The sequence below is a fragment of the Symphalangus syndactylus genome, chromosome 11 (genome assembly GCF_028878055.3).
Source record: "Symphalangus syndactylus isolate Jambi chromosome 11, NHGRI_mSymSyn1-v2.1_pri, whole genome shotgun sequence".
NCBI lineage: Eukaryota > Metazoa > Chordata > Mammalia > Primates > Hylobatidae > Symphalangus > Symphalangus syndactylus.
In genome coordinates, this window is record NC_072433.2 from 21229813 (window position 1) to 21238946 (window position 9134).

The 9134-nt window shown below is 44.7% G+C and overlaps 1 protein-coding gene across 1 annotated transcript in view; it reads left to right on the top strand.

Annotated features, from left to right (window-relative positions):
* The window catches only part of ATXN1L (ataxin 1 like), a 41840-nt gene extending 39169 nt beyond the window's left edge, over positions 1–2671 (top strand). Inside the window, exon 4 of the transcript XR_010114151.1 lies at positions 1001–2671. The gene's annotated coding sequence lies outside the window, so the exon portion shown is untranslated. The remainder of the gene's footprint in view (positions 1–1000) is intronic.
* Positions 2672–9134: the final 6463 nt, after the last annotated feature.

Here is a 9134-nt window from a genome sequence, read left to right on the forward strand (position 1 = left end):
CCCCGCGGCCCGGCGCGCGCCCGGCGCTGTGGGCGGGGCCTGAGGAGAGGGGCTCCGGAGAGGAGGGGCTCCGGGGAGCGCCCAATCCCGGGCGCCCGAGAGGGGCTTGCCCGCATTCCAGGGCTCCGGGATCCCCCGCCTCGCCCACTCCCAGGTCTTTCTCTGTCTGTCTCAGCCGCTCAGTTCCCCCAGACTTTCCTGGACGTGTAAACGCCACCCTACCCAGCCCCGATCCTGGTTTCCTACCCCACCATTGAGTTCAGCCACAAAACCCACATCCCCCAACCACAGCTCCGCCGCAGGCACCCCCTCTCCTTAGCCCTACCTTAGCCCGGATCCCCACCACCATCACAAACCCTCTTCGCCTCATTCCCCCACGCTTCGCGGTGGCTTCGGCTACCGAGGCTTTGAATGTGACCACGGGCCTTGGTGGGAGGGGCCAAGTTCAGCTGTCAGAACCTCAGGGCTGGGAAATCTTGAGATTTCTTTTGAGCATTTAATTTTCTGACATGATTCTCAACTGATAAAATAACATTGGCTGCAGACCCAGGGGCAGGGAAACTTGTGGCACTGTTGTCACGTGAGGGATGTTTGGGGGCAATGGAGAGCCGTTGGACCCTTTTTTTTTTGAGACAGAGTCTCGCTCTGTCACCTAGGCTGCAGTGCAATGGCGCGATCTTGGCTCACTGCAACCTCTGCCTCCTAGGTTCAAGCGATTTTCCTGCTTCAGCCTCCCAAGTAGCTGGGACTACAGGTGTGCACCACCACGCCCAGCTAATTTTTGTATTTTTAGTAGACGGGGTTTCACCATGTTGGCCAGGCTGGTCCCGAACTCCTGACCTCAGGTGATCCTCCCGCCTCGGCCTCTCAAAGTGCTGGGATTACAGGCATAAGCCACTGTGCCCGGCCTGGTTGGACGCACTTCTAGTCAAACACCTCCTCCTGTCCACGTCCTTCTCTCTCCTAGCTCCTGTTGCCTTCTTTTCTTCCTCTCTTCTAGAATGTCTGAGCCTGCCCTGACATCGCTTACCTGGAGAAGTAGCGAATGCAGAGGAAAGAAGATGAGATCTGGTATTAGAAGATCCGGCTTTGAGCCCCAGCTCTGCCACCCACCAGCCTATTGACTTTGGGCAAGTCACTTCCCTGTTCTGAGCCTCTGCTTCCTAAGATGTCAAATGGATAATGATGCAATAATTCCTGGCCTTTACTCTCAGAGGGTTGTTGTCCCAGTTAAGTAAAACAAATGGCTAAAAGCGTCATGCAAATGTTTTTCGTGATTACTGGCCGCACAAAGGCAGGGCTAACGAGGATGCTGACATTTGCTGATAAAGTGACAAGTCCTGGTATTTGCATAGAACATTCTTGCAAATTGTCTTTCCCCCAAATCTTTTATGAGATGATCTCATTGTCTGCATCTTGTGTTCAATGTAATAGAATGACTACATTGAGGGATCTTGGTCCTTCACAATTCTGTGATAAATAGCTCATTCATCATTCACTCATTTATTTATTGTGATTGGGATACTTAGATAGCAATTATTATTGTTTAACTTCAATCAAGGAAACATTTTAATTTCATTTAAAAACTTAGTTTCCAAGTAGACAGAAAATGGAATATTATCATCCAACCAGCAAGGTTTTGTACTATTTTGTGTAAGAATACAACCTAGAATACACACTGGCTTTTATATTTAACAGTAATTCTTGATCAGTTTGGACTGAGGGATACAGGTATGGCTTTATTATGTCACTTTAAAGCTGACTTAGTTGACATTTTCAACAGAAAAGTAGCAAACAGGTAAAGTTTGCCTCCAGTGAAATTTCTTGGATGCATTATTATTATGTAATGTTGGGCAGCTTGTTCCATCTCCTTGACTTCCAAATAAAATGAGATCATAATAATGCTATTCTTATAACTTTCCTGTGCTCTAAAAATTTCTCAGAGGTGTTGTGACTCAGGATTACAACCAAATAATGAAAAAATTATTAAATAAATAATTAGTTTAAGTTAGGCATGGTGGCTGGCACCTATAGTCCCAGTTACTCAGGAGGCTGAGATAGTATGATGACTTGAGTCCAAGTGTTTGAGGCCAGCTTGGGCCACATAGTGAAACCCTTGTCTATTTAAAAAAGAAGAATTAATTTATTTTTCCTCTGCTTTCACCTAAACTTGTTCTACATCTAGAAGACCTTTTAATTAACCATATATATTTTTTTAGCTTCACTTGCTTCTACTTTCCCAATCTACTCACAGTTATGTCATCATTTTGCCACTTCAACTATTTAACTTTCCACTTTAAATATCTTCCTAATCCATTTTATATTTGTTGGCTTCTACAATGACCTTGTTAGGGTTCTATATTCCAACAATAAAGGTAGGAGGATTTTAAGAACTTCATGTTAAATTTTTTTAAATTAAGGTATAATTCACATACCATGAAACTCATGCTTTTAAAGTGTCCAATTCAGTGGGTTTTGGTACATTCACAAGGTTGACAACATCACTACTCTCTAATTCCAGAATATTTTCATCACCCCAAAAAGAAATCCCATACCCAGTAGCAGTAACTCCCCATTCTTCCTTCCCCCAGCTCCTGGCACCCACAAATCTACTTTCTGTCTGTATGGATTTGCCTATTCTGGACATTTCATATAAATGTGATTGATTATACAATATGGGACCTCTCGTGTTTGGCTTTTGTCACTTAATCTGGCTTTTGTCACTTAATAGGTTTTCAAGGTTCATTCATGTTGTAGCATATATCAGTACTTAATTCCTTCTTATGGATGAATTATATTCTGTTGTATGGATGTGCCACATTTTATTTATCCATTCATTAGTGGAACGATATTTGGCTTGGGCCTACTTTTTGGCTATTATGAATAATACTACTATGAACATTCGTGTACAGTTTTTGTGTAAACATATGTCTTTACATTATGTATGGACATGGGTACATACATATATCTAAGAGTGGAATTGCTTGGTCAAATGGTAACTCTATGTTCAACTTTTTTTTTTTTTTTTTGAGACGGAGTCTTGCTCTGTCGCCAAGGCTGGAGTGCAGTGGCGCGATCTCGGCTCACTGCAAGCTCCACCTCCTGGGTTCACGCCGTTCTCTTGCCTCAGCCTCCCAAGCAGCTGGGACTGCAGGCGCCCGCCACCACGCCTGGCTAATTTTTTTTTGTATTTTTAGTAGAGACAAGGTTTCACCGTGTTAGCCAGGATGGTCTTGATCTCCTGACCTTGTGATCCTCCCGCCTTGGCCTCCCAAAGTGCTGGGATTACAGGCATGAGCCACTGCACCCAGCCCTCTGTGTTCAACTTTTTGAGGAAGTGCTAAACTGTTTTCCTAAGTGGCTGCACCATTTTATATTCCTACCAGCAACATATGGTGTTTCCAATTTCTCCACAACCTGGTCAACATTTGTTATTGTTTGTCTTTGATATTAATGGCCACCCTAGTGGATATAAAGTCATATCTCATTGTGATTTTAATTTGCATTTCTCTAATGACTAAGGATGTTGAATATCTTTCATGTGCTTATTATTGACTATTTGGAGAATGTCTATTCAAATCCTTTGCCTATTTTTAAATGGGTTATCTTTTTTTTTTTTTGGAGTCAGGGTCTCACTCTTGCCCAGGCTGGAGTGCAGCACAGTGGTGTGATCACAGCTCACCGCAACCTTGACCTCCCTGAGCTCAGATGATCCTCCCACCTCAGCCTCCCGAGTAGCTGGGACTACAGGCATGCCCTTACAGGCACACGCCACCACACCCGACTACTTTTCGTATTTTTTGTAGAGATGGGGTTTCACCATGTTGCTCAGGCTGGTCTGGAACACCTGGGCTCAAGCAATCTCCCCGCCTCAGCCTCCCAAAGTGCTGGGATTACAGGCATGAGCCACTGCGCCTGGCCTAAAATTTATTTTTATTTATTTGGTATCCCTGTCACGGCACATAGTGTTCTTTGAAGCACAAGTTTTTGATTTACGTGAAGTCTAATTTATTTTTTCCTTCATTGCTTGTGGTTTGGATGCCATGTCTACGAAACTATCACCGTCTAGTCATGAAAATTTACACCTATGTTTTCTCTTAGGAGTTTTATATTTTAGCTCCTACATTTAGGTCTTTGATCCATTTTGAGTTAGTTTTTGCATAGTGTGAGGCCGGGGTGGGGGGCAATTTTATTCTTTTGCATGTGGTTATCCAGTTTTCTTAGCACCATTTGTTGTAAAGACTGTTCTTTCCCCCTTTGAATTGTCTTGGTATCCTTGTTGAGAATCAATTGGTTATAAATGTATGGGTTTATTTCTGGACTCTCAGTTCTATTCCATTGACCTATATGCCTATCCTTATGCCAGTATCATACAGTCTTGATAAAAATCTGATATTTTAAAGGACAATGTTTAAACTTTTGTGTTTATATTTAGAATCTAGAGTTATAAGTTTTCATGCCTTTGAGTTCATTTAAGGAAAAATTACGTTTTCTAGATGATTACAATGATGATAAATGTAAAAACAACCTGATTTGAAAACTTTTTTGATCTTATATATGAACCCAAGTCACAGTAATAACTGTGATTTAATGCATTTTATTTTCACGTATTGATAAACTCCATATACACAAATTGAAAGTAAAACAGGGCTGGAAATTATTATGGAAACATGGATATACAGGAAGTATATAATCGGGCCAAGCGAGGTGGCTCATGCCTTTGGGAGGCTGAGGTGAGAGACTCACTTGAGGCCAGGAGTTTGAGACCAGTCTGGGCAACATAGTGAGATCCTGTCTCTACAAAAATGTTTTTTAAAAATTAGCCAGGCATGGTAGCATGTACCTGTAGTCCAAGCTACTTAAGAGGATGAGATGGGAACCCAAGAGTCTGAGGCTGCAGGGAGCTGTGATCGTACCCTTGCACTTCAGCCTGATGACAGAGTGAAACCATGTCTTAAAATAAATAGTAAATAAATGAAAAGAAAATATACGATGTTGAGTGTCAAAGTCTGGGTTCAAGATCTGATCCTGGCATTTATAGCTGTTGACCTTAGATTGGTCACTTCATAGCTTTAAGCTTCACTTTCCTCCTATAAAAACTGATAATGGCTGGGTGCGGTGGCTCACACCTGTTGTAATCCCAGCACTTTGGGAGGCTGAGGTGCATGGCTCACTTGAGATCAGGGGTTCAAGACCAGCCTGGCCAACATGGTGAAACCCTTTCTCTACTAAAAATACAAAAATTAGCCGGGTATGGTGGCGCACGCCTGTAAATCCCAGCTACCCGGAAGGCTAAGGCAGGAAAGTCACTCGAACCTGGGAGGTGGAGGTTGCAGTGATCTGAGATGGCGCCATTGCACTCCAGCCTAGGAGACAGAGTGAGACTCTGTCTCAAAAAACAAAACAAAACAATAACAAAAAAAACAAAAACAAAAAACCCGAAAAAACCTGACCTGATAATGCCAGACTGGGCAGGATGGCAAAACCCCATCTCTACAAAAGAAATACAAGAAATTACCCAGGTATGGTGGCATGGCATGCGCCTATAGTCCCAGCTACTCAGGAGGCTGATGTGAGAGGATCATCTGGGCGTGAGATCATGGCTGCAGTGAGCCATGATTGCACCACTGCACTTTAGCTTGCACAACAGAGTGAGACCCTGTCTCAGGCAAAACAAAACAAAAACAAAAACAAAGACAAAAAAATGATTTTTGACCTGCAGCTGCTTCACAGAAATGTCAGCCTGAAATTGAGATAATGTGTTTCTAGGTGCTTTGTAAACTGTAAAATGCCACAAAGATAAGTTAATATTTGTATATAGCCCTAATTAGTGATATTAATAAGTTCTCTGAAGACTTGTTTCATAGATTCTTTAACAAGTGATCTTGATTTTTTTTTTTCCTAGGCTTTAGGAAGATGTCCAGAGCAGTTCCTATATCCTTGTATATTTTTTTTATTGTTTTTTCTTTTTTTATTTCATTGTATATTCTTTAGTCTAAATGTTAATAGTTAAAACAAAGGAAATAACTCTATGCCCATCATCTTTCCCTTCTTTCTCTTACACAATGTGTAGTACTTTTATGCAGAAGTCAGCAAACTTTTTTTTTTCTTTTCAGACAGGATCTCACTGTCTTCCAGCCTGGAGTGCAGTGGCACGATCTCGGCTCACTGCAGCCTCCTCTGCCTCCCGGGTTCAAGCGATTCTCCTGCCTCAGCCTACTGAGTAGCTGGGATTATAGTGCACCACCACACCTGGCTAATTTTTGTATTTTTAATACAGACAGATTTTCCCAATTTTGACCAGGCTGGTCTCGAACTTCTGACCTCAAGTGATCCCCCTGCCTTGCCCTCCCAAAGTGCTGGGATTACAGGTGAGCAAACTTTTTCTATAAAGGACCACATAGTAAATATTTTGGGATTTGTGGGCAACATAAAGTCACTGTCACACATTCATGCTCCTCCCCTTCCTGCTTTTTTTTTTTGAGAGGGAGTCTCACTCTGTCATCCAGGCTGGAGTGCAGTGGCGCAATCTCGGCGCAATCTTGCAAGCTCCACCTCCCAGGTTCACGCCATTCTCCTGCCTCAGCCTCCTGAGTAGGTGGGACTACAGGTACCCCGCACCACGCCCGGCTAATTTTTTTTTTGTATTTTTTAGTGGAGACACGGTTTCACCGTGTTAGCCAGGATGGTCTCCATCTCCTGACCTCGTGATCCGCCCGCCTCGGCCTCCCAAAGTGCTGGGATTACACGCGTGAGCCACCGCGCCCAGCCCCTTCCTGCTTTTTAACTTTTTAACAATATAAAAATCATTCTTAGCTGGAGAGGCTGTACACAAAACAGGTTGGCTGATTAGGGCTTGCAGGCCTGTTACAGATTCTTATTTTATTGGGCTCAAACACTGTATCTGGTTGTAGTTACAGCTACTAGTTATAGTCATTTACACAAAAAAAGCACCTGGTTAGTTACCAAAGAAATGTTGTGTTAACATTTGTCCCAACAGCAAAACTGGATTTTCAAGGGGAACTGTTTATTTTTCAGCATGTTTAGCTTCTGAATGAAACTTGTCTGTTCAGCCAGGGACAGAGATAATGTTGTGTTTTCTAATTCCCTCAGAGATACTGTTTCGAATAATTGGCTTGTTGGGGTACAATTCACAGTTGATATATTACAGGATCTAAATAGACAGGTAGGTTTTGTTAAAGCCCAGGACACAGGTGATGATTGCTAAATCTTTACAACTCCCGAGTAGAAAGCAATTTTTCTTTTTTTTTTTTTTTTTTGAGGTGGCTCTCTCACCCAGGCTGGAGTGCAGTCGCGCGATCTCGGCTCACTGTAAGCTCCACCTTCTGAGTTCACGCCATTCTCCTGCCTCAGCCTCCCGAGTAGCTGGGACTACAGGTGCCCACCACCACGCCCTGCTTATTTTTTGTATTTTTAGTAGAGACGGGGTTTCACCGCGTTAGCCAAGATGGTCTTTATCTCCTGACCTCGTGATCCACCCACCTCGGCCTCCCAAAGTGCTAGGATTACAGGCATGAGCCACTGTACCCGGCCTGAAAGCAATTTTTCTAAACGAATAAATGAATCATGTCGGCTGGGCACGGTGGCTCACGCCTGTAATCCTAGCACCTTGGGAGGCCGAAGCCAGCAGATCACTTGAGGTCAGGAGTTCGAAACCAGCCTGGCCAACATGGTGAAACCTCATCACTACTAAAAATACAAAAAATCGGCAGAGCGCGGTGGCTGACGCCTTTAATTCCAGCACTTTAGGAGGCCGAGGCGGGCGGATCATGAGGTCAGGGGTTTGAGACTAGCCTGACCAACACAGTGAAACCTCATCTTTACTAAAAATAGCCAGGCATGGTGGTGCAGGCCTGTAGCAGCTACTCAGGAGGCTGAGGCAGCAGAATTGCTTGAAACTGGGAGGCGGAGGTTGCAGTGAGCTGAGATCGCGCCATTGCACTCCAGCCTGGGCAACAAGAGCGAAACTCTGTCTCAAAAAAAAAAAAAGTCACTTTTAGTTAGGTGGGGCTCAATGATACTTTTAGCTTATCTTTTTTCAGTCTTTGAGATGGAGTCTCGCTCTGTCACCCAGGCTGGAGTGCAGGGGTGCGATCTCGGCTCACTGCAACCTCCGCCTCCCGGGTTCACACCATTCTCCTGCCTCAGCCTCCCTAGTAGCTGGGACTACAGGCGCCCGCACCACGCCCGGCTAATTTTTTTGTATTTTTAGTAGAGATGGGGTTTCACCATGTTGGCCTGGTCAGTTTCGAACTCCTAACCTCAAGCGATCCACCCACTTCGGCCTCTCAAAGTGCTGGGATTACAGGCATGAGCCACCGTGCCTGGCTTTTTTTTTTTTTTTTTTTTTTTTTTGAGATAGAGTCCGGCTCTGTCACCCAGGCTGGAGTGCAGTGGCGCGATCTCCGCTCACTGCAATCTCTACCTCCTGGCGCCATTCTCCTGCCTCAGCCTCCGGAGTAGCTGGGACTACAGGTGCCCGCCACAACCCCTGGCTAATTTTTTTTTTTTTTTTTGTATTGTTGGTAGAGACGGGGTTTCACCGTGTTAGCCAGGGTGGTCTCGATCTCCTGACCTCGTGATCCTCCCGCCTTGGCCTCCCAAAGTGCTGGGACTACAGGCATGAGCCACGGCGCCCGGCCACTTTTTTGTATTTTTAGTAGAGATGGGGTTTCACCATGTGGCCACGTTGCTTTCGAACTCCTGACCTCAGGTGATCCACCCGCCTCAGCCTCCCAAAGTGCTAGGATTACAGGCATGAGCCACCACGCCTGGCCCACTTTTTTTTTTGGGGGGGGGGGACAGGGTCTCACTCTGCTGCCCAGGCTGGAGTGCAGTGGCACAATCTCAGATCACTGCAACCTCCGCCTCCCAAGTTCAAGCGATTCTCTTGCCTCATCCTCCCAAGTAGCTGGGATTACAGGTGTGTTGCCACCACATCAGGCTAATTTTTGTATTTTTAGTAGAGACAGTTTCACCATGTTGGCCAGGCTGGTCTCGAACTTCTTACCGCAGGTGATCCACCCACCTCGGCCTCCCAAAGTGCTGAGGTTACAGGCATAAGCCACCATGCCCAGCCAAAAAAATCCGCACTTTTTTTTTTTTTTTAGATG